This window comes from Jaculus jaculus, chromosome 2 (genome assembly GCF_020740685.1).
Source record: "Jaculus jaculus isolate mJacJac1 chromosome 2, mJacJac1.mat.Y.cur, whole genome shotgun sequence".
NCBI lineage: Eukaryota > Metazoa > Chordata > Mammalia > Rodentia > Dipodidae > Jaculus > Jaculus jaculus.
This window is the reverse complement of record NC_059103.1, coordinates 92,116,358-92,143,171: the sequence shown is the minus strand read 5'-3', so window position 1 is coordinate 92,143,171 and position 26,814 is coordinate 92,116,358. Positions and strand designations below refer to the sequence as shown.

The 26,814-nt window shown below is 40.5% G+C and overlaps 1 non-coding gene across 1 annotated transcript; it reads right to left on the bottom strand.

Moving 5' to 3' along the window:
- Nucleotides 1–8,621: 8,621 nt before the first annotated feature.
- On the bottom strand, nt 8,622–8,726 carry LOC123459185. The gene has a single exon (XR_006636086.1). It is a non-coding gene; the product is annotated as a small nucleolar RNA U13 (small nucleolar RNA).
- Nucleotides 8,727–26,814: the final 18,088 nt, after the last annotated feature.

Sequence of the window (26,814 nt, the reverse complement as noted above, 5' to 3'; positions counted from 1 at the left end):
TATTCTCAATGCTATTTTCCTTTCTACAATGTATAGACCAATAACATAAGTGCCAGACACACACATCATAATAACAGTCAGTCATTCCCATGAGAGTGCACTTCCAGCAGCTACCTTTGCCCAAGAAGGGCCATTTTCCATTCTGTGCTCATGTCGGGTAACCTTAGCATTTATCTTAGCTAACATCCAGCTCAAATATACAGGCGCAGACACCAAACTCATGCAAGCCTCAGTGATCTGCTGCGGCATACAATGTTCTTCCTCTACTGACTTTAAATCAAAGGTAGCATGCTTCTTGGCTTCCAGGCTCTTCAGCCTCTTTTTTGGTATATGTGTGTGTATTTGTATATGTGTGAGTGCACATATATGTGTGGGTTCACATGCAAATGTGTTCACTCATGTAGAGGCCAGAGGTTGACTTTGGGTGTGTTTCTTAATCATTCTCCACCTCTTCTATTGACACAGATTCTTCTCAATTGAATACAGAGCTTGCTGATTCAGCTTGTGTAGCTAGTCAGCTTGTCCTGGGGATTTCTTGTCTGTCAGCTATGCACTGCAATTACTGAAGTGCCCTCGTGCTACCAGGGTCTTGTGTGGGCAGAAGATCCCAACTATGCTCCTCGCACTGTATGGGAAGTACTTTCCTGACTGAGCCTTTCTTCAGCCGCTTTTATCCTTGCTCTTTAAGAACAATTGTAACTGATACTCAAAATTAGTATATTTGGCAGCATATTATTTTGGATTGCTCACAAATTAAAATAGTGGCTATTAGTAATTTCTCTAATGTGTTACATTTTTAGGATGATATGATGCATAGATACAGAGCAATTATTCAGGTGTCTATTTTAACAGGCTTATAAATATTTTTTTCATAATTCTTCATTTGGTTTCTTTCCCTTCAGTTATTATAGTTCAAAAGCTACTGAAACACAACAGAAAAGAAGGATTTTTCAAAGTTACTCCCATGAAAAATTATTTAAAATTCCTCCAGCTTGCAAACATCCATTTGGTGGCTTATCGAAATGAAAAGCCAACATAGTTGAGTTAAAGATTGAAATATTCTCATATTTATTTTATCTGTGGGATCAGTTTTGCAGTGCTTTAAACTCCATGGAAATCATTTTGCAGGAAATTACAAATTATTCTGCATCAACTCTCTTTGTCTCTAACTCTGTGTTGCCTGGCTTAAAAGGCAAAAGACTTGATTTTCTTGTCCCTGGGGGCTGTTGTAAATTGATTTGGAAGTGGGGTAGTTGAGCGTAAGGGGGATTGCTTTCCCCCATTGCATGGAAATTCCTCCTCACCTTTTGTACTATATTCCAATAATAAATATTCTGTGTCATATATATATATATGTATATATATATATAATATGTATGTATATATATCAAACTTTGATTTTATTTTGAAGCTTATTTCTCTTAGGGTATATTTAGACATGTTTAAAAATTTTATATCTATTTCTTTGAAGATAATCATAATATCATCATTTATGCATTACTGATACTGCACATATACTTTCTAGAAGTTATAGCAATATCCTCTACTGTTTACTTAGTACTTGTTTCAAGGGAATATTGAATTAATCTTCTAATAAGAACCTCAAGTACCTGTGTTTCTTCTCTATTATCATAGTGGTAGCAGATTACCAATGTCCTAGAAAGACAAAACGACAAAACTCAAAGAAAGAACAGAATGTGCTCTTCCCACATTTGGCCAGCAATAATAGCTGTAGGCCATAGAAACATGTGAAGATACAATTTTATTTTTCCCAAAGCTTTGTTGGAGGTACTGAAGAAATCGTCTAGACATGATGTTGGATTAAGAACTAACAACAAGAAGTTAGTGGATTATAATGGCAGGAAAGAATAATCTCCGGAATACTTTGTTGGGCTTACCTTGCATGTCAAATGTCAGCTCTTTCTTCTCCACATTTTCTGAAGACAATGGCGTTGTTGATAGTTCTGCCAGTGCCTTTGCAAGGCTGCTTTGTTGGAACCAGCCTGACTTTGGCACATGGAGGCAGGGCTGAGGTTGAAAAGCAGAAAGGAAATACCAGGGAAGTTTCCCCAAAACTATAATATCTGTTTACATTTTTGTGTGCGCAAGAAACAAAACCACTTGCTGAGTTAAGAGACGCAGTACTGAAAATACAGGTTGCATGCTGTTGCTACCGCAAAAACCTTAGTTCATGCTATTTTGTGGAAGTTGGCACCCAGGTAGCGCCTCCAAGTTAGTCGTCTGTCAGGTTTGCTTGGTGGAAGAAGCGAATTAACAGATGTGTGACAAAAAGAACAGAAAGAGAGCTGAATGAAAAGCTTTCAAGAGTTGTGTTTCAAAAACACTTGGGGGCTGGATAGATGGCTTAGCCATTAAGATGCATGCCTGCAAAGCCCAAGGACCCAGGTTCAATTCTCCAGATCCCATGTAAGCCAAAAGCACATGGTGGTGCATATATTTGGAATTTATTTGCAGTGGCTAGAGGCCCTGGCACACCCATTCTCTCTCTCTCTCTCTGTACCTCTAATAAATAAATAAATAAAATTTATATAAAAAAAGCACTTGGGACAAGTTGCCAGAGTCTTTATAGGAATAAGTCACATCCTTTCTTTCCTTTTTTTTCAATGCTTTCCTTTTGCCTTTTCCATAGTATGGGTTCATGGAAGACAAAGAGTCAAGATTTCCTTTGAGAACCCTGGTAGGAAAGGCTATGATGTGGGAAGCAAAATATGCTTTGGGTTAACTGAATGATCCAACCCCTTAAATGTAGGCCTTCCAAAACTTCTTTTTAAGTAACAGCAAAGTAGTACGATAAAACACTGGTCCTTGGGGGTGGGAGAGATGGCTCAGCTGTTATGCTTGCCTGCAAAACATTGGTCCTCTAGAGAACTGTGCTCCCTCTGCTGTGTGTGTGTGTGTGTGTGTGTGTGTGTGTGTGTGTGTGTGTGTTCATGTGTGTAAGTATGAGTATGCATTTGCTACATAGTGCATGTGGAACAATGTTGGGTGTTGATGCGAGCATTTCACCTTGATTGAAGTTGTTCACTAATGCATTCACCATGCTAGCCTGCCTGTGAGCTTCTGGAAGATACTCCTGTAATGCCTCCCTTATCACCATAGATGCACTGTGATTACCGATGCCCACCATACTGTCCATCCAGTTTGTACATATGTTCTGAGGGTTTAAACTCAGAAAGCATTTTAACCCTGTCTCCCTGGGCCCATTTTTAACTTTTGTAAATTCCATTCCTTATTTTATGTCCTAGTTTTAAAGTGAAAGGTTCTAACCATTATTAATCTTTAAATACTACATAATCTTCTAAAATGGAAAGCAAAGACAACATCTTGGATAATTATCTTGATAGTTCCATGCCCCTTCCCCCTGCAGACTATTTGTAAAGACAAGTGAATTTAGTGTGAGAGTGTACTTTGCCTGACCTGAGTGTCTCTCTGATCACAATCACTTTACATTACCTATCTGCTTGTGGAATTTCACTGTTTAAAGGCTATTCTTCTTTATGTCCAAATGATGTATAGGCATGTTGTATATTATTATAAAGTTACCATTTTTCAGCGAAAAGCTAGTTACATTCCTATAGCAGTTGCAATGATTTGCATATCCATATTATTTACAGCTATATAGTTAATACCATAAATAAAAAGACAGGCTGATTATAAATTTTCTCTTTCATATTTCAGCTGGCCATAATTTCATCAAAAATATTCTCCTAGGCAAAAAAATTAATACTATGAAAGTTACTTTCTTTGCCCCACTTTGTCATGGTTGAGCTATATTGCCGAATCCATTTTAAATTATTGAAATATAAAATAAATGCAATTATTCTCCTTCAAAGAAAATGTCTTTGAACTTTCTTCACTCCTTTAACTGTAAGCCAATCAAAGCTGTATTCTTCAGTCTCTGCATGATTATAGTTCCCATTAAGCAAGGATAACAGATCCAAGCTGAAAGAATAGCAAATATTTTTGTATAATATAAAGATTTAAAATACTGAAAATTATAGTTTGGGTCTGAACATTTTTTCTGTACTGTTAGAGAAGCATCTTCATTTCATGTCCTTAAGAACATAAAGAGGCCAGAAAAAAGGTAGCCCAATTAAATTAACATTATATACAGAAAAATACTTAACTTGCTTTCTTGTTTAAAAATAATTCTGGGGGAGCCATTGAAACCATAAAGTGATAGTATTATATGATGAAAATCTGTGTGCTATGTTGATAATTTTCTTTGTATTATCTAGGAATATGTGAGAGAAAGAGCCATCAGAAAAAGAAATCTAATGAGTTATAATAAAAATATCAGTGAGACTGGAAATAGGAACAGATGAAACATTTCTTATAATCTTAATGGAAACGTCATATGCACTGGATTTTGACAAAGACTAAAGAGGAATTGAAGAAGAATGTTTTAAAATGTAAGAATTGGGCTGCACAGATGGAGGTACCTGCTCACGAAGTCTAGCAACCTGGGTTTGATTCCCCAGTACCTCATAAAGCCATAGGTACAAGGTGGCACATGCATCTGGAGTTGTTTGCAGTGGTTAGATGCCCTTGCATGCCCATTCTCTCTCTCTCTCTCTCTCCTATCTTTCTCCTTGCAAATAAACAAATAAAACATATTTTTAAAAAAAGAACTGAAAACTTCTGGGCTTTGGAATGTTATTATCTTTGTTGGATGTAGAAAGTAGAATAAACTTGGAGATAATGTGTCTGAAATGTATAAACTATATTATTCTTTCATATTTAGTCAGAAGTGTAAGTCATGAACTAGTGTGAAAAGTCAGATGAAAAATAAAATGGTGGGCTGAGAAGATGGCTTAGGGTGGAAGGCACTTGCTTGCAAAGCCTATTATCTGTAATTCAATTCCCAAACCATCCATGTAAGCCAGATGCAAAAAGTGACTCAAGTACATGGCATTTATTTGCAACAGCCATCATTCGACATGTAAATAAATAATTAAATAAGTAAAAACTTAAAGATAAATACATAATATTTAAAATAGAAAGCAGTTATGGATTAGATAGTACTTAGGGAATTAGGAAAGAAGACTTCTTGAATGAAGACATGAAAAATAGCATCCATCTTGGATTGCCATCCTTCCATTTTTCTTGTGTTCCTAGAAGTCTAAAGAAGTTATAGATAAAACACATGTATTTTTGTGAGAAGGATCATAAGTCAGCATGAAGGAAAAATGCTCCATTTGCTTCTTCCTATCTTTCATCTCATTTTCTGTTTCTTTATAATATTTCTCATAATTTACCATCATAGACATTTATGTATTCATTTGTTTTCTCCCCTCATCTGATTGATCTTTAAAGAGATTCAAACTTTATGTAGTTATTTCTACTCAGCTCTTAAATGTAATTCTTGTATGAATAAAAATCCTTCTATTGGGCTGGAGAGATGGCTAAGCAGTTAAATGCTTGCCTGTGGAGCCTAATGACCCTAGTTTGAGGCTCAATTCCCCAGGACCCATGGTAGCCAGATGCACAAGGGGGCGCATGTGACTGGGGTTCATTTGCAGTGGCTGAAGGCCTTGGAGTGCCCATTATCTTTCATTCTCTCTCTGCTTCTTTCTCTGTCTGTCACTCTCAAATAAATAAGTAAAAATAAACAAAAATAAAATAAAATCATTCTGTATAATCCCGTAATGTAAGGGAAGAAGCAGTCACAAACATCAAGGACAAATGTTGACAAAGGTCAATGTATTTTCTAACCCCACAGTGATGAGAGTAGATTAGAGACGAACAGCAGTGACAGGAATGACGGCAGTCCACTGGTGGTATTTCTGCACACCACAGATACTTGCTGCCAGCTGAATCTTAGACAGTGATAGGGTTTCTACCTGAGCAGGAACTTATAAGAGCTCCTGTATAATGGATTGATGATGGGAAAGGACTGTCAAAAATAATCAGAAATTCTAAATCACAAGGCTTCCTTCTCCATGGCCCCAGAATGAAATGAATAGAAAACTTTCACAATGAGAGTAAAAGTATGCGACTTATCATAAATACTGGTGTCAGTAATTGCACATCTAAGAGAGGCAACACCACATTTCTGAAGCTAAATGTGGTATAAAATGAAAGAATAATATGTGACAATAGGGAAAGTAAAATATTAAATTCTCCTATAACAGAAAAGGTAGGAAATAGAGACAGAGAGAGAGGTGGGGAACAAGAATGAAAACAAAAAGAAAAAGGGGCAAAGGTAGAAAGTAGACATTACTTATATCAATAAAAAAATAAATTTCAAAGCAAACATATCTATATATTAAAGTTGGGAGATGCTATATTTTGCTCTTTACATACAAAGAGAATAGAAATACTACTGATCATAGAAACCAATAGTAGTTTAAAAAAAATTCAAAATCAACATACTGTTGTTTAGGCTGTAACTTAAAATAAAACAGATAATTCAGAGGTAGGTAGGTATTCAAGGTATAAACAATAGTAAACCTCAAAATAAAGTACTATTAGGTTATAACTATTTTACAGGGAACAAACAGTTGAAAAAAAATACAGGACCAGGACTTCCGGTTAGGATGGCGGCGTAGGTACCACGCTAAAGCAGCCTGGGGGGGGGGGGGGGGAAAGACCAAAAAACTCAGCTAAATACACACTTTCACTAAAAAAAAAAAAAAAAAAAAAAAAAAAAAAAAAAAAAAAAAAAAAAAAAAGTGAGGTGTATAGGAAATTGAAGCAGCAGCGGAGAAGTAGGAGAGATCCAGAGCATCTAGAGCCCGCACAGGCCAGCAAAAGCGGTTCCGGCAGCTCGGCCAACCACAGCGGCGGCGGCTGCGGCGCACTAGAAAGCTGCCAAGCTCGGCTCCAGTCGCAAGAAAAGCCAGGTGCAGGAGCTTCCCCTCACACCGTGCTCTCCGCAACTCAGGAAACGTGAAGGGAGAGTGGCAGTAAGCAGCAGAGGAGCAGACCGCGAGGTAGAAGAACATGTGGAGCAGCGAGAGAACTGGAGCAGCTGCAGCTCCCTCCCCTCCCCCACTGCCTGAGCCCAGCTCCAGTGAACAGAGCAGCGTCCCAGGACCGGCCACGCCAACCTGAGCTGACAGCAGGACCCAAGCAGGAATAGAGTTCAGCAGCAACATCAGCGACTCTGGCACCGGTAACAGGGGCCCAAGCAGCAGCCCAGGAGCCGCAACAACAGCCGACCCAGCAGCAGAAGTTTCAGCTGCTGACAGACTCAGTGGGGGAGCTGATCTGCAGGGCCACAGTTGCCAGGCTTGGCTTGCCCCGCAGGAAAAGCCAGTGCCCAGCTCCAGAAATCACAACAGCAGCCTGACGACCCAGGCAGCAACTTGAGTGAGACCAAACTCATCCAAGGTAACGGGGTTTGCACCAGGGAAGGGTCTCACTTGGTCACAAGCTGACTTGGATCCCTCAACAGACCAGAAATCTTAACCTCTATGTTGATAGAGGATCTGGTTGTTATAATAACTACTCTGGCATACATACTTGGGGCTGTTTTTGACTGAATGGGTACAGTATTTAGTTAACTTTTAGAATCTACCTGTATTTTATTCCACTCAGCCTACTTGAATACCCCCATAGCAGGGAAACTCAACCCCTCAGAGCACCTTTGTAGATACTCTCAGAGTCTTAAGAGCCACACATAACACCTCAAGCTCCCACCCTGCAAATATATAACATCAAACCAATTGATACAGCTAAGAATACCCAGATAGCTAGAAAATCCAAGCATTAACTTAATCCAAGATGCAAAAATATATACATTATAACACAAGAAACACTAAAAAGCAAGACGATATAAATCCACCCAAAAGTATTAATGCATCAGAAATGACCTCCAGTGAGAATGAGTTAGGGGAAATGCCTGAGAAAGATTTTAAAAGAATGATTGTAAATATGTTCAAAGAAGTCAGAGAACAAATCAAAGGAGTCAAAGAGGAACTTAAAGAGGAAATCAAAGGAATCAAAGAAGATGCAGAACACCAATTTCATGAAATAAAGAAGGCAATACAAGACATAAATAAGGAAATAGAAATAATAAAGAAAAACCAGTCAGAATTACTAGCAATGAAGAACACAGTCAATGAACTAAAAAACTCTGTAGAAAATCGCACCAGTAGAATGGATGAAGGAGCGGATAGAATATCTAAGCTAGAAGACCAGGTAGCAGATCTAATACAGGCCAACAAAGAGAAATACAAACTTATAGAAAAGTATGAGTGGGAATTTCAAGATATTCGAGACACTATGAAAAGATCAAATATTAGAATTCAGGGCATAGTAGAAGGAGAAGAATTCCACTCCAAAGGCATAGTAGGTGTCTTCAACAAAATCATAGAAGAAAATTTCCCCCAAATTGGGAAAGAGGTGCCAATACAGATACAGGAAGCCTTTAGAACCCCAGCCAGACAAAACCTGGAAAGAACCTCTCCTCGCCATATTATAATCAAACTTCCAAATACACACACCAAAGAAAAAATATTGAAAGCAGTTAGAGAGAAAAATAAAGTTACCTACAAAAGTAAGCCCATCAGGATTACAGCAGATTATCCAACACAAACTTTTATTTATTTATTTATTTATTTATTTATTTATTTATTTATTTATTTATTTTTTCACGTCAGATGGGTTATGTGCCAGAGCGTAACAAGGTTCAGTGGGAGGCACATGTCACGCAAGAGCGTAAACACCCAATCATCACGCTTATGAACCAATAAAAGGATCTCAACACAAACTTTTAAAGCCAGAAGGGCTTGGAGTGACATATTCCAAGTTCTGAAAGATAACAACTGTCAACCAAGGTTACTTTATCTTGCAAAGTTATCCATTCAAATAGATGGAGAAATAAAGACATTCCATGACAAAAGCAGGTTAAAGGAGTATTTGAGGACAAAACCAGCTCTGCAGAAAATACTTGATAGAATCCTCCATGCTGAAGAAAAGGAAAAGCACACATTTAAGGAACCTGGAAAAAACAAGCAATACTCAAATACTTGTTAAAAAAGCACAGGTAGAACTGGAACCACACACACACACACAAAAAGGCAAATATAAATACACACCTTTCAATAATATCTCTTAATATCAACGGCCTCAATGCCCCAACAAAAAGACATAGGTTTGCAGACTGGGTTAAAAAGCAGGATCCTACAATTTGTTGTCTCCAAGAAACTCACCTTTCTACAAAGGATAGACATTATCTTAGGGTGAAAGGTTGGAAGATGGTGTTTCAAGCAAATGGGCCTAGAAAAAAAGCAGGGGTTGCTATCCTAATATCTGACAAGGTAGACTTCAGTCCAACATTAGTCAAGAAAGATAAGTAAGGTCACTTTATATTGATTAAGGGCACACTCCAACAGGAGGACATTACAATCCTAAACATATATGCACCTAACATGGGGGCTCCCAAATTCATCAAACAAACACTATTAGAACTAAGTTCACAGATAACACCAAACACAGTGGTAGTGGGTGACTTTAACACCCCACTCTCATCAATTGACAGATCATAGAAGTAATGGACTTAACAGATATATACAGGACATTTCATCCAAAGGCTGCAGAATATACATTCTTTTCAGCAGCATATGGAACATTCTCTAAAATAGACCATATATTAGGACACAAAGCAAATCTTAACAAATTCAGGAAAATTGAAATAATTCCTTGCATTCTATCTGACCACAATGGAATTAAACTACAAATCAATAGCAAGAAAGGCTATAGAGCATACACAAAATCATGGAAAATAAACAATACACTACTAAATGATGAATGGGTCAATGAAGAAATCAAGAAGGAAATCAAAAAATTCATAGAGTCAAATGATAATGAGAACACAACATATCAGAATCTCTGGGACACAATGAAGGCAGTTCTAAGAGGTAAATTTATAGCCTTAAGTGCCTATATTAAGAAATTAGAAAGGTCACAGGTAAACAACCTAATGCTTCACCTTAAAGCCTTGGAAAAAGAAGAGCAAAGCAAACCAAAAATCAGTAGACGGGAGAAATAATAAAGATTAGGGCAGAAATTAATGAAATAGAAACGAAATAACAATCCAAAGAATTAATGAAACGAAGAGTTGGTTCTTTGAAAGGATAAACAAGATTGATAAACCGTTAGCAAATCTGACCAAAAGAAAGAGAGAAGAGACACAAATTAACAAAATCAGAGATGAACAAGGTAACATCACAACAGATTCCAGAGAAATTCAAAAAATCATAGGGACATACTATAAAAGCATATACTCCACAAAGTATGAAAATCTGAAAGAAATGGATGATTTCCTTGATTTATATGACCTACCTAAATTAAATCAAGATGAGATTAATCACTTAAATACACCTATTACAAGCATGGAGATCTGAACAGTTATCAATAATCTCCCAACTAAAAAAAGCCCAGGCCCAGATGGATTCACTGTTGAATTTTACCAGACCTTTAAAGAAGAGTTAACGCCATTGCTTCTTAAGCTTTTCCAGGAAATAGAAAAAGAAGGAACTCTACCAAACTCCTTCTATGAGGCCAGCATCACCCTGATAACAAAAACAGGCAAAGATGGAACAAAAAAACAAAATTACAGACCAATCTCCCTCATGAACATAGATGCAAAAATTCTCAATAAAATATTGGCAAACAGAATACAAGAGTATATCAAAAAGATCATTCACCCTGACCAAGTAGGCTTTATCCCAGAGATGCAGGGATGGTTCAATATATGCAAACCTATAAATGTAATACATTATATAAATGGGTTGAAGGACAAAAATCACTTACTTGATCATCTCATTGGACGCAGAGAAAGCATTTGACAAAATCCAACATCCCTTCATGATAAAAGGCCTACAGAGACTGGGAATAGAAGGAACATATCTCAATATAATAATAGCTATTTATGACAAGCCTACAGCCAACATATTACTAAACGGGGAAAAACTGGAAGCTTTTCCACTAAAATCAGGAACAAGACAAGGGTGTCCACTGTCCCCACTTTTATTTAATATAGTTCTGGAAGTCTTAGCCAGAGCAATAAGGCAAGAGACACAAATAAAAGGGATACAAATTGGAAAGGAAGAGATCAAGTTATCATTATTTGCAGATGACATGATTCTATACATAAAGGACCCTAAAGACTCTACTAGCAAACTGTTAGAGCTGATCAAAACCTACAGCAATGTAGCAGGATACAAAATAAATACACAGAAATCAGTAGCCTTCATATATGCTAACAACAAACACACAGAGGATGAAATCAGAGAATCACTCCCTTTCACAATTGCATCAAAAAAAAATAAAGTACCTTGGAATAAACCTAACCAAGGAAGTAAAGAATCTCTACAATGAGAACTTTAAAAACCTCAAGCGAGAAATTGCAGAAGACACTAGAAAGTGGAAAAACATCCCCTGTTCCTGGATAGGAAGAATCAATATTGTGAAAATGGCAATCTTACCAAAAGCAATCTACACATTTAATGCAATCCCTATCAAAATTCCAAAGGCTTTCTTCATGGAAATAGAAAAAACAATCCAAAAATTCATTTGGAATCACAAAAAACCTGGAATATCTAAAATATTACTGAGCAATAAAAATAAGGCTGGTGGTATCACCATACCTGATTTTAACCTATACTACAGAGCCATAGTAACAAAAACAGCATGGTACTGGCACAAAAACAGACATGTAGATCAGTGGAACAGAATAGAGGACCCAAATGTAAGCCAAGTAGCTATAGCCACCGATATTCGATAAAAATGCCAAAAATACTCATTGGAGAAAAGACAGCCTCTTCAGCAAATGGTGTTGGGAAAACTGGATAAATATCTGCAGAAGGATGAAATTAAATTCTTCTCTCTCGCCATGCACAAGAATTAAGTCCAAATGGATTAAAGACCTTAACATCAGACCTGAAACTCTGAAACTGCTAGAGGAAAAAGTAGGGGAAACCCTTCAACATATTGGACTTGGCAAAGACTTTCTGAATACAACCCCAATTGCTCAGGTAATAAAACCACAGATCAATCACTGGAACCTCATGAAATTACAAAGATTTTGCACTGCAAAGGACACAGTGAAAAAAGCAAAGAGGCAATCTACAGAATGGGAAAAAATCTTCGCCAGCTATATATCTGATAGGGGATTAATATCTAGGATATACAAAGAACTCAAAAAGTTAAATAATAAGGAATCAAACAAGCCAATCAAAAAATGGGCTATGGTGCTAAATAGAGCATTCTCAAAGGAAGAAATACGAATGGCATATAAGCATCTAAAAAATGTTCCACGTCACTAGCCATCAGGGAAATGCAGATTAAAACTACATTGAGATTCCATCTCACTCCTGTTAGATTGGCCACCATCATGAAAAGAAATGATCATAAATGTTGGCGGGGATGTGGAAAAAGAGGAACACTTCTACACTGTCGGTGGGAATGCAATCTGGTCCAGCCATTGTGGAAATCAGTGTGGAGGTTCCTAAAACAGCTAAAGATTGATCTACCATACGGCCCAGCTATAGCTCTCCTAGGCATATATCCAAAGGACTCATCTCATCTCCTTAGAAATACGTGCTCAACCATGTTTATTGCTGCTCAATTTATAATAGCTGGGAAATGGAACCAGCCTAAATGTCCCTCAACTGATGAGTGGATAATGAAGATGTGGCACATTTATACAATGGAGTTCTACTGAGCAGTAAAGAAAAATGAAGTTATGAACTTTGCTGAAATATGGATGGACCTGGAGGAGATTATGCTAAGTGAGGTAACCCAGGCCCAGAAAGCCAAGCGCCACATGTTCTCTCTCATATGTGGATCCTAGCTACAGATGATTGGGCTTCTGCGTGGGAATGAAAATACTTACTAGCAGATGCCAGTGAGTTAAAAGGGAGACATAAAGGGAAGAGAAAGGAAGGGAGGAGGGTACTTAATAGGTTGATATTGTATATATGTAAGTGCAATGATTGTTATGGGGACGTAATATGATGGAGAATGGAATTTCAAAGGGGAAAGTGTGGGGGGGTGGGGAGGGAGGGAATTATCATGGGATTTTTAAAATAAAAATGCTAATAAAAACTTTAAATAAATAAATAAAATACAGGACCAAAACTATAATTTAATTGTAAAACCTTGACAAAGTTCCAAAGTTTACTGTTGATGTAGAAAAATACATGGAAAGAAGGCAGTATGAAGAGGTAGAAAATACTAAATTTTCATCTTCTTGGAGGTTTTGTAGATGCCATTTTCCTTTATTGACAATAGTCACCAAAAATATGTCTTATACATAAAAAAAACCTAATGATAGAACAAAATTAAACTCAAATATTTAAAGTAAAATGAATAAATTCTGTAACAGCAAGAGGAGGGAGTTTTAAAAAGACAAAAGTTTGGCATAATAAAAATACAGAGATGGACTAATATATAACATCAAACATCTGAGAAACATGATGCAATGTTGGGTACCGAACCTGTAGAAAGGGGTTAGTCAATTGATTAGGAAATTTTCTATCACCAGTGGTCCACTGGGAAAGACACTACAGTACTGACCTAGTTCAAACAGATTGTGCCCACATTCATGGCTGCTTCTTAGCATTTTCAGCTACTTATGGTCAACAACAGTCCAAAAGTATATTAAAATACTTTAATATGTATTTTGTAAATTTTAAATAATGCTTAATATAGCATATTTTATAAGTGTATTTCTTTAGTTGCTATTAATTATTTGTGGTTAATTTAAACTTTTGTCATAGGTATGTATATACAGGAAAAAAAAATAGTATGCATAATGTTCCATGTTGTCTGTGGTTTCAAATAGTCCCCAACCCCTCTGCCACCCAGGGTCTGGGAGTACAGACAACAGAAGAAGGTAGAATGTTCATGTGGTAATTCTTGATTTTTCATCAAACCATGTAAATCCATCAAAATTCTTACACTCTGGGGAAATAAATTCTGCTGGAAGCATGCTCAGTAAAATAAAATAGTAATCCAGAAAGAGAAAGATATGAGAGGTAAATAGATAAATCATTAGTAAAACACTGGGTCTGAGTTCCAGATAGCATAGAATCTTGACTGAAGTAGAAAAATGAACGCTGTAGGAAAACTTCCAGGAGACAAATAAAGGAATTTGAAAAGTTCAAGAAAAATATTTCTAAGGAATTTGACAGTTGTGATATGACATTCAAAATACCTACATATATATATGTGTGTTATATTACACATATATAAACAAAAATGGTCTGTCTTTTAGGAAGTAGAATTTTATGGTACCATTGCCATTTGGGTCCGGATTACTGTTTTCCACCCTTTGATTCCCTCCCTGCCCTCCCATCCACCTTATTGTCTAGTCCATGAGGTGCTTTGTGGGTATGTAAATTCAGGTTAGGTGTTGCAGATGAGTGAGACTATGTGTCGATTTTTTTTCTGTGATTGGGTAAGTTTGCTGAGAATGATCTGTTCCACATTCAACCATTTTTCCTCAAATTTCTTTATGTTGTTTTTTCTTAATGCTGTATAGAATTCCATTGTGTAGATATACCACATCTTAGTTATCCATTCTTCTAATGATGGACATCTGGGTTGATTCCAGCTTTTAGCTATTACAAATTGAGCTGCTACAAACATGGTTGAGCAAATCTCTCTGGCTTTTGGTTTGAAGCTTTTAGGGTAGATGCCCAGTAATGGTATAACTGGGTTTGTTGGTATTTCTATAGTCAGCTTTTTCAGGAGTCTCCATATTGCTTTCCAAAGTGGTTGTACCATCCTGCATTCCCACCAACAGTGAATGAGTGTCCCTGCTTCTCCACATCCTCGCCAGCATTTATTTTCATTTGACCTTTTGATGTTGGCTATCCTTATTGGGGTAAGGTGGAATCTCATAGTTGTTTTAATTTGCATTTCTCTGATGATTAGGGATGATGAACATTTTCTTAGGTTTGTGTGTGCCATTTGTATCTCTTCCTCTGTGAATTGCCTGTTTAACTCTGTGCCCCATTTTGTGAGTGGGGTATTTGTCTTCTTATTGTTTAGACTTTTGAGTTCTTTGTAAATTCTAGAGATAAGGCCTCTATCAGTTGGATAACCTGCAAATATTTTCTCCCATTCTGTGTGTATTCTATTGGCTTTCCTTATTATATGCTTGTCTGTAAAGAAATTCTTCAGCTTCATATGATCCCAATGGTTGAGTGACTGTTTAAGAACTTGAGCCACTGGGGTTTTATTCAGGAAGTCTTTTTCCATTCCTATATCATGGAAAGTACTTCCTAAATTTTCTTCCAGTAGTTTTCGAGTTTCTGGTCTTATGTTGAGGTCTTTGATCCATTTGGATTTGAGTGTTGTGCATGGTGAAATGTGTGGATCAAGTTTTAGTTTCCTGCATGTGGTTATCCAGTTTGTCCAGCACCATTTGTTGAAGATGCTATCTTTTTTCCAGTCTATATTGTTTGGGCCTTTGTCGAATATCAAGTAGCTATAGTTGCTTGGCCCAAAATCTGGGTCCTCAAGTCTATTCCATTGGTCTATACTCCTGTTTTTATGCCAGTACCATGCTGTTTTTATTATGATGGCTTTGTAATATAGCTTTATATCGGGTATGGTGATGCCACCAGTGGTATTTCTTTTGCTGAGGATATGTTTGGATATGCGAGGCCTTCTGCCTTTCCATATGAAATTTGAGATCATTTTTTCTATGTCTGTGAAGAACATTGTAGGGATTTTAATTGGAATTGCGTTAAATCTATATATTGCCTTTGGTAGGATTGTCATCTTCACAATGTTAATTCTGCCTATCCAGGAGCATGGGAGGTCTTTCCATCGTTTCAAGTCCTCCTCAATTTCTTTTTTGAGAGTTTTTATATTTTCGTTGTATAGATCTTTTACTTCCTTGGTTAACGTTATTCCAAGGTATTTTATTTTATTTTTTGCTATTGAAAATGGGACTAAGTCCTTTATTTCTTTTTCTGTGTCTTTGTCATTTGCATACAGAAATGCTTCCTATTTTTGTGCATTGATTTTGTATCCTGCTACTTTGCTATAGGAGTTAATCATGTTCAGGAGTTTTGGGATGGAGTCTCTCGGGTCTCTTACATATACAATCATGTCATCAGCGAATAGAGCTAACTTAACTTCTTCCTTTCCAAATTGTATCCCTTTTATTTCCTTCTCCTGCCTTATTGCTTGGGTTAGGACTTCCAGAACTATATAGAAAAGCAGAGGCAAATCAGAGAGCCAGAGCCTCAGAGGCCCCCAACACTTCAGCACTGAGGCAGACCAAAAATGAACCCAACATGGCTCAGGGAAATCTTGCGGAAGAGGGAGCGGAAAGAATGTCAGAGTTACATGTTGGGTCATGATTTTCAGAGACATTTATCATACTAATAACTGGGGGTTAACTCCACAATGCATGACCCATTTTCAATAACAAGGAGGGTCTAATGGGAGGGGGTAGATCACAGATGAGCCTAAATAATGGTACCAAACTGCCTGTATTTACTGAAAAGAAAACTAATAAATTAAATTTAAAAAAAAAAAAAAGATGATGACATTAAAATAAAAAAGGGAGACTGATGGAGAGGGGAGGGGTATGCTGGAGAGTGTAGTTCCAAAGGAGAAAGTGGGTCGAAGGGAGGGAATTACCATGGGTTATTGCCTATAATTATGGACATTGTCAATAAAAATGTGAAAAAATAGAAAAAAAAATGGTTATAAAGGCTAAATAAATAATACGATCATAAAGTATTATCTACTAAATTCAGAATAAATTGCTATTATACAAAAAGAAAAAAAGTTATCAACTCCTCTTTGATCATAAACAAAAATTATGTAGTTATGATAACAATGCATAATTTGACTGCAGGTTGATATAATAGTTACATTCTTTTTGCTGGGACAATGCACCGGACCAGAATCAGCTTTTGTTGTTGTTTTGTTTTGTGTTTCGAGGCAGGGTCTCACTCTGGCTCAGGCTGACCTGGAATTCACTATGTAGTCTCAGGGTGGCCTCGAACTCATGGCGATCCTCCTACCTCTGCCTCCCGAGTGCTGGGATTAAAGGCGTCCGCCACCACACCCGGCTCAGAATCAACTTTTAGAAAGACAGTCTTTCTTTTTTTTCTTTTTTTAAATCTTTTTTTAAATTATCTTTCTACTCAGCAAATACATGCAGTTAGGTACAATTGTTAGGCTCATCCATGACCTACCCCCTCCCCATTGGCCCCTCCTTGTTGAGGTATATGGTCGTGAAGTTAGCGCACAGTTATTGGTATGATAAATGTCTCTGCAAATCATGACCCAACATGCGACTCTGACATTCTTTCTGCCCCCTCTTCTGCAAAATTTCCCTGAGCCATGTTGGGTTCATTTTTGGTCTGCTTCAGTGCTGAGGTGTTGGGGGCCTCTGAGGTTCTGGCTCTCTGATTTGGTAGGAGTTGATTTTTCTCTGTGTTGGTCTCCTTCCCCCTTGTGCTGGTATCTGGTTCATCAGGAAATCAGCACCCTTGCTTGTTTTGCTAAGTTTCCTTAGTTTCAGCCAGGTCCCTTTTGAGGTATGATGGGGTGGCTCTCTCCTTAGGATCTGCATCTATCTGAAAAAGAGAAGCAGATTCTCCAATGGAGAGTAAGTTAGTTCCAGGACAAATGAAATAACCCTTACTTTTTTGTTTTTTTAATTTAATTTATTAGTTTTATTATCAGTAAATACAGGCTGTTTGGTACCATTATTTAAGCTCATCTGTGATCTACCCCCTCCCAATAGACCCTCCTTGTTAATGAAAATGGGTTGTGCATTGTGGAGTTAGCCCCCAGTTATTGGTATGATAAATGTCTCTGCAAATCATGACCCAACATGTGACTCTGAGATTCTTTCCGCCCCCTCATCCGCAAAATTTCCCTGAGCCATGTTGGCTTCATTTTTGGTCTGCTTCAGTGCTGAGGTGTTGGGGGCCTCTGAGGCTCTGGCTCTCTGCTTTGGTAGGAGTTGATTTTTCTCTGCGTTGATCTCCTTCCCCTTTGTGCTGGTATCTGGTTCAAAGGAAAACATCACCCTTGCTTATTTTGCTAGTTGTCCTTAGTTTCAGTTGGGCCCCTTTTGAGGAATGTTGGGGCAGCTCTCTTCTTAGGATCTGCATCTATCTGGAAAAGAGAAGCAGATTCTCCAATGGAGAGTAAGTTAGCACCCGGAAAATTGAGATAAGATTTACTTTTTTGATACACAGTATGGTAGATTTAGGCCCTCTTATACCCCGTGATTGATGGTACCTTGATATTGAAGAGTGGGCTTGTGTTTGGGTATGGTTCTGACTTGTTTCCTAGCTCCAGCTATGGGTCTAGTACCACTGAGTGTATCAGTTAGCCAAATCAAGAGCAATTGATTCCTCACCATGGCTGTGTACCACTATCGCACTTGTGTGGGCATCACATCCTGTTATTTGTTGCTAATTAGGTTAAACAATGGGTTGCTTGGACAGATGTTGGTCATTACCCCAGTCGCCTATGTAGCGCCTTCTGGCACTAGACACGCTGTCTGGGGACTGACTCTCTCCTGGCTTCCAGCCATGTCATTCCATTTTACATGTCAGCTGTGTATGGAGTCTTCAGCAATAGGGTCTTACCACTGGCGTTTGGTGGGTCATCAAGTACTCTGACAGAAGTCTGTCATTGTTTGGGGAAAACTTTTAGGTTTCTCTGATCAAAAGCTCATTGTGGACGGTAGGCACAAGCTGGAACTGGGGGTTACAGGTCAGTGTCCACTAAGAAATTGAGGAAAAAGATAACTAATATAGAAGAGTTAGAGAGGATAGAGATAGAGGGGAGAGGGGGAGACGGAGGGAGGGAAGAGGTAGAAGATTTAGGTCAGTTTTGATCCTACCCTCTCCAGTGTCTTGTAGTTCAGGTGTTTCCTGTAAGGGTCTAGTGAAGGTTCAGCCATTTGGTCTGTCTTCTAGGAAGTAGAATTTTATGGTACCATTGCCGTTTGGGTCCGGATTACTGTTTTCCACCCTTTGATTCCCTCCCCGCCCTCCCATCCATCTTATTGTCTAGTCCATGAGGTGCTTGCTGGGTATGTAAGGCATCTTGGGCAGATTCAGATTAGGTGTTGCAGATGAGTGAGACTATGTGTCGCTTTTTTTTCTGTGATTGGGTAAGTTTGCTGAGAATGATCTCTTCAAGGTTCAACCATTTTTCCTCTAATTTCTTTATGTTGTTATTTCTTACTGCTGTATAGAATTCCATTGTGTAGATATACCACAACTTTGTTATCCATTCTTCTAATGATGGACATCTGGGTTGATTCCAGCTTTTACCTATTACGAATTGAGCCGCTACAAACATGGTTGAGCAAATCTCTCTGGCTTTTGGATTGAAGGTTTTAGGGTCATGCCCAGTAATGGTATAACTGGGTCTGTTTGTATTTCTATAGCAAGCTTTTGCAGGAGTCTCCATATTGCTTTCCAAAGTGGTTGTACCATCCTGCATTCCCACCAACAGTGAATGAGTGTCCCTGCTTCTCCACATCCTCGCCAGCATTTATTTTCATTTGACCTTTTGATGTTGGCTATCCTTATTGGGGTAAGGTGGAATCTCATAGTTGTTTTAATTTGCATTTCTCTGATGATTAGGGATGATGAACATTTTCTTAGGTTTGTGTGTGCCATTTGTATCTCTTCCTCTGTGAATTGCCTGTTTAACTCTGTGCCCCATTTTGTGAGTGGGGTATTTGTCTTCTTATTGTTTAGACTTTTGAGTTCTTTGTAAATTCTAGAGATAAGGCCTCTATCAGTTGGATAACCTGCAAATATTTTCTCCCATTCTGTGTGTATTCTATTGGCTTTCCTTATTATATGCTTGTCTGTAAAGAAATTCTTCAGCTTCATATGATCCCAATGGTTGAGTGACTGTTTAAGAACTTGAGCCACTGGGGTTTTATTCAGGAAGTCTTTTTCCATTCCTATATCATGGAAAGTACTTCCTAAATTTTCTTCTAGTAGTTTTCGAGTTTCTGGTCTTATGTTGAGGTCTTTGATCCATTTAGATTTGAGTGTTGTGCATGGTGAAATGTGTGGATCAAGTTTTAGTTTCCTGCATGTGGTTATCCAGTTTGTCCAGCACCATTTGTTGAAGATGCTATCTTTTTTCTAGTCTATATTGTTTGGGCCTTTTTCGAATATCAAGTAGCTACAGTTGCTTGACACAAAATCCGGGTCCTCAAGTCTATTCCATTGGTCTATACTCCTGTTTTTATGCCAGTACCATGCTGTTTTTATTATGATGGCTTTGTAATATAGCTTTATATCGGGTATGGTGATGCCACCAGTGGTATTTCTTTTGCTGAGGATATGTTTGGATATGCGAAGCCTTCTACCTTTCCATATGAAATTTGAGATCATTTTTTCTATCTCTGTGAAGAAACCTGTAGGGATTTTAATTGGGATTGCATTAAATGTATATATTGCCTTTGGTAGGATTGTCATCTTCACAATGTTAATTCTGCCTTTCCAGGAGCATCGGAGGTCTTTCCATCTTTTCAAGTCCTCTTCAATTTCTTTTTTGAGAGTTTTTATGTTTTCGTTGTATAGATCTTTTACTTCCTTGGTTAACGTTATTCAAAGGTATTTTATTTTTTTTGTTGCTATTGAAAATGGGACTATGTCCTTTATTTCTTTTTCTGTGTCTTTGTCATTTGCATACAGAAATGCTACCGATTTTGTGCATTGGTTTTGTATCCTGCTACTTTACTATAGGAGTTAATCATGTTCAGGAGTTTTGGGATGGAGTCTCTTGGGTCTCTTACATATTCAATCATGTCATCAGCAAATATAGCTAACTTAACTTCTTCCTTTCCAAATTGTTTCCCTTTTATTTCCTTCTCCTGCCTTATTGCTTGGGCTAGGACTTCCAGAAATATATTGAAAAGTACATTTGAGAGAGGACATCCCTGTCTTGTTCCTTATCTCAATGGGAATTCCTCCAGTCTCTCTCCATTAAGTATTTTTTGGGCCTTTGGAGCTTTGTATATTGCCTTCATTATGGTTGCATGTGAACCTGTCATGCCGATTCTCTCCAATGTTTTGATCATGAAGTGATGTTGTATCTTGTCAAAGGCCTTTTCTGCATCTATCGAAATGATCATGTGAGTTTTATGTTTAAGCTTGTTTATATGGTGTATTACATTGACAGATTTTCATATGTTGAACCACCCTTGTGTTCCTGGGATAAATCCCACTTGGTCAAGGCGGATAATGCTTTTGATGTATTGTTAGATTCGGTTTGCGAGTATTTTGTTGAGGATCTTTGCGTCTATGTCTATTAGGGAAATAGGCCGATAGTTTTCTTTTCTTGTGGCATCTCTGCCTGGTTTTGGGATTAGGGTAATACTAGCTTCATAGAAGGAGTTGGGTAGTTTTCCCTGTTCTTCAATTGTGTGGCACTGTTTTAGGCAGATTGGTTTGAGTTCTTCCATGATGGTTTGATAAAATTCGGCTGGGAATCCATCTGGTCCTGGACTCCTCTTTTTTGGGAGGTTGTTTATTACTTTTTCAATCTCCATGATTGTGATGGGTTCATTGAGGTGATTCATCTGCTCTGAGTTTAGCTTTGGTAGATGATATGCATCCAGGAATTTATCCATCTCCTCCACATTTTCCAGTTTTGTGGAGTAGAGGTTTTTGAAATAAGTCCTGATGATACTGCCGATTTCACTGATGTCTGTTGTGATCTCTCCTTTTTCATTTTTAATTTTGTTAATTTAGAGTCTCCCCTTTTTTTGGTTGATCAAATTGGCCAGGAGTTTGTCAATCTTGTTTATTTTTTCAAAGAACCAGCTCTTTGTTTTGTCAATTGCCTTAATTGTTTCCTTGGTTTCCAATTCATTAATTTCTGCTATGATTTTAATTATTTCCTTCTGGAGCTCTTTGGGTTGGATTTTTCTTGTTTTTCCAATGCCTTTAGATGGATGGTTAGGCTATTTTTTTGGGATCTTTCTGTTTTTTTTATGAAGGCATTGAGTGCTATGAATTTTCCCCTGAGGACTGCCTTCCTTGTGTCCCATAAGTTTTGGTATGATGTGTTCTCATTGTCATTCAATTCCAGGAATTTTGCAATTTCATTTTTTATTTCATCCACTATCCATTTATTGTTTAGCAGTGTGCTATTCAGTTTCCAGTTGCCTTTGGGGTTCTTGTTGGTTTTTTTTGTTGTTGTTGATTTCTAGGAATATAGCATTATGATCTGATATCATGCAGGGAATTATGTCAATTTTCCTAAATATGTGGAGGCTATCTTTGTGACCCAGTATATGGTCTATTTTAGAGAATGTTCCATGGGCTGCTGAGAAGAATGTGTAGTCTGTGGATTTGGGATGGAAAGTTCTGTAGATGTCTGTTAGGTCTAAGTGCTCTATGGTTTTGTTGAGCTCTCTTACTTCCCTGTTGAGCTTCTGTTTGGATGATCTGTCTATTACTGATAATGGTGTGTTGAAGTCCCCAGCTATGATGGTGTTGGTGGTTATTTCTGTTTTATTGTCAAGTAGGTTTTGTTTTATGAACTGTGGTGCCCCTGTGTTTGGTGCATACAGATTTATGATTGTAATATCCTCTTGATGGATTGTTCCCTTTATAAGTAGGAAGTAGCCTTCTTTGTCTTTTTTGATTGTTTTTGGTTTGAAGTCAACTTTATCTGATATTAATATAGCTACACCTGCTTGTTTCTTATTCCCATTTGCCTGGAATATTGTTTTCCACCCTTTCACCCTGAGGAGGTTTCTGTCTTTAGTGGTAAGGTGGGTTTCTTGAAGGCAGCAGATTGAGGGGTCTAATTATTTGATCCACCCTGTTAGCCTGTGCCTCTTGATCGGTGAATTAAGGCCATTAATGTTTAGGGTGATGACTGTGAGATTTGATTTGATCCCTGTCATGTTGTGGTGGTAGAGGTGTGTTGGCATTTCCATGGAATTTAATTTTTTTTTTTTTTCTGTCTACTCTGGTTTTGGTTGCTGTGATCTGCTTCTTGTAGGAATTTGTGTTTGGTTATTTGTTTATTTGTTTCTTCTCTGTGGAGAATTTCCTGGAGTACTTTCTGTAGGTTTGGTTTTGTGTTCATATAATTGTAAAGCTGAGTTTTGTCATGGAAAGTTTTTCTTTCACCATCTATTATAAGGGAGACTTTTGCAGGGTAGAGTTTTTTGGGTTGGAATCCATAGTTTCTTAGATTGGAGAGTTTCATTCCAGGCCCTTCTAGCTATCAGGGTTTCCATTGAGAAGTCTGAAGTAATTCTGGTGGAGTTTCCTTTGAAAGTGGTGTGCTGTTTTTCCCTAGCTGCTTTTAGGATTTTTTCCTTGGTGTCAATGTTTAGAGTCTTAATGATAATATGTCTTGTGGAGTTTCTCCTTTGGTCTAGTCGGTTAGGAGTTCTGTTGGCTTCTTGAATCTTGATGGGCCTTTCTTTTAAGAGACGGGGGAAGTTTTCTTCAATTATTGTGTTAAATAGGTTCTCCATGCCTTTGGTCTGAAATTCTTCTCCTTCTGGTATTCCAATGATTCTGATATTAAGACATTTAAGTGTATCCCACAATTCTCTCATGTTCTGTTCACAGGAACTTTTGAACTTACTGAAATTTTTGGACTCTCGAACTGTTTCTTCCATCCTGTCTTCCAAATCAGAATTTCTATCTTCCACTTCGCTGACTGTATTCTTGAGAGCCTCTAGTGAGTTTTGGACTTGTTCAGTTAAGTTTGCATTTTCTACTAATTTCCTATGTATCACTTCCATCGCTTTGTCCAGCTCCCTTTTTGTCTCATTTTCTGATTTTGTTAATGATTCTTGGAAATCATCCTTGCATTTCTTTATATTTTCATTTAGTGTGGCCAGCTGATTTTTAAGGTCCTCTTTTTTTTCACTCTCCCTCAACTCTCTTAGCTCTCTTTGAATTCCTTCCAGTGTCTTATCATATTGCTCTAGCTTAGTGATGGTAGCATCCATACGATTATCTATCCTTTGTAACTTTCCTGTCAGTTCTAGCAGTAGTTTGGTCAGGGTTGCATTGTTCATTGTTTCCACTTGATGTTCTGATCCTACACACTCTTCGATGTTTTGGTTAGTTGTGATCCTTGTTGGACTGGGTGATCTGTCTGGGTTTTCTTCCATTTTATTTTTCGTGTTATTTTTTTTGCGCTGTGGTCTACCCATGTCAGTGTATGGGCAGGTAGGTGGGTGGAGCAGCCTGGGATCTAGCTTAATGCGAATCCAAAGCAGCCTGGGGCAGTTGCAAGCAGCCTGGGTTTTTGCTCACTCTTGCCAACGCCGCCTATCTATAGCCTGACAGGGGCACCAAAGTTGCCTAAATTCTCACCCAGTAATGCACCTAAGCTGCCTGCTTTTGAGCTTGAAAAGGGGACTGAGGTAGCAAGCCCTGAAGGTGCCCAGACTCTGGCTGCGTACACTTGGGTCTGTAAACAGTCTGTGCTCTCCCGCCTCAGGTGAGTGGGGGATGGATGGCGTTGTACAGGTAGAACATGGCACCTGCACTGGCACTAGTGACTCAGTGTGGACTAGTGTGGCCCTTGCTGTGGGAGTGGGCCCTCTGCATGTGCAATTGTAGTGGAGAGGCAGATGATGTGGGTACGGAATCAAGACACAGCAGAGGCTGACTGGTGGCAAGTGATGTGGGCACAGCAGCAGGGGATCTGGCAGCCACCTATTCATGGCAGGGGTGGCCCCCACAGGCCTGCAAACCGAGCACCACGTGGCTGGTCTACTCTCAGGATCAGAGAACAAGGGTGAGGTAGGAGGTCTCAGCTTCAGTGCAGCAGGCTGGCAGGCATGACTGGTGGGTGCCCGATCAGAGCACAGCCATGCAGGACGTGCATAGGGTGCGTGGGCGTGTGAGCAGACGGGGGGGCGCGGAGTTCGACGGGGTGTTTGGAGTGGGTGGGGCACCCGGCGGGGCAGCGCGGGGCGCGCCGGGCACCGGGCAATCAGGGTGGGGTGTGCGGGAGGCAGCAGGGCTCAGGGTGTGCGGGGTGGGGTGCCCTGGAGGGGTGGGGGGTGTGGGGTGCTCTGGTCGGTCTGAGGGGGCGAGGGGCATGCCGTGGTCGCGGGGGGGGCGCGTGCACAGGAGGTTGTGCGGGGCGTGAGGGGGCATGGGGCGTGGGGGGGCGCGGGCGCCTGGGGGGCACAGGGGGGTGTGGGGCATGTGGCGGGGGCACGGGGGGTGCAGGGGGGCGCGGGGGAGTGTGCGGGAGGCTCCGGATGCGTGGGCCTAGTGGCGTGGGGCACGTGTGGTGGCGCGGGGTGTGCGGGTGGAAGGGGCGCGGGGCACACCGGGATGCGGGAGGCCACGGGATGCCGCGGGGTGCTCTGGACGCGCGGGGGTGTGTGGCACGCGGGGGGGGTCGCGCGGGGGTCGTGGGGCGTGGAGGGGCCAGGGCACCCTAAGGCACACTGTGGCTCAAGATGTGTGGCGGAGGGGGTGGGGCGCTGGGAGGGGCTCAAGGCACACAGGGGTGTGGCGTGGGGGTCGCGGAGCACTCCTGGGCACACAGTGGTGCGCTCAGGACGCATGGGGGTGCGCGGGCCATGTGTGGCGGGTGGACGAGGGATACGCAGAGTGGGGGGAGCCGGAGGCGCTGGGGCAGGGCGCGGAGGGCAGGGGGCCCAAGGGGCGCAAGGGGTTCTGGGGTGTGGATGCCCTTGGGCGCATGGGGGTGGGGGCGTGGGGGGCGCGGGGCTCGCAGGGGGGCAGTGCACAGTGGGGCGGCTAGGAGCACGGAGTGCGGGGGTGGCGGGGCGCTCAGGTGGGTGCGGGGGGGGGCGCGGGACGCTGTGGGACACCACGGATGCTCTGTGCTCGCGGGGTTAGGGTCGGGGGCGGTTTGAGCAGGATAGGGGGTCATGGGTTGTGCAGGGGGCGCGGAGCACGCTGAGGTTTAAGGGGAGCAGAGCACGCTGAGGTGAGAAGGGGCGCGATTCGCCGGGACACTGTGGCACGCTCTGGATGCGCGGGGGGCAGCTCAAGGAGTGCGGGGGTGGGGCACGCGGGGGGCTTGGGGGCACGGGGCACTCCTGGGCGCCTGGGGTGCGGGATGCTGCGGGTCGCTTGTTGCACACCTGCCGTGAGTGGATAGGGAGCTGGGCGCGCAGGGGGGGGTTCGAGGCATGCGGGGTGGGGCGCTGGGGTCTCCGGGCGTGCGTGGGTGCGGGGCACGCCTGGGCGCCCTGGGCGCGGGAAGGCACAGGGTGCTCTGGGCGCGCCTGCTGCGTGTGGATAGAGAGGGTGGGGCGCGCGGGGGGAGGGGCGTGCGGGGCGTGATGGGCGGGGGTTGCGTGGGCATGGGGCGCGGTGGTTGTGGGGCCCGCGGGGCCGCCAGTGCGCGTGGGGCTTGGTGCGCGCAGGGCCGCCGGGCCATGCCTGATGCGTCTAGTCGCGGCGGGCGGGGTGGCGGGGCGTGGGTCACGGGGGTGTGTGGTTCCCTCTTTTACTCTAGTCTGTGCCCTCCCTCTTGCAAAAAATTTCTAATTTCCCTTGAATACTTGCCTTTGTTTTCCTTGTTGTCTGTAGTGCTGCTAGGCGGTCGTCATCTTGAACCCTTACTTTTTCAATAGAGAATTTAATAGGTGTAGGCACTCTTGTAGCCCATGATTGATGGTAGTTTGATATTGGAGAGAGGTTTTATGTTTGGATATGATTATGACTTGTTTCCCAGCTCCAGCTATGGGTCTTGTACCACTGATGGGATCAGTTAGCCAAATCAAGAGCAGTAGAAATAAAGGACATAGTCCCATTTTCAACAGCAACAAAAAAATAAAATACCTTGGAATAACAT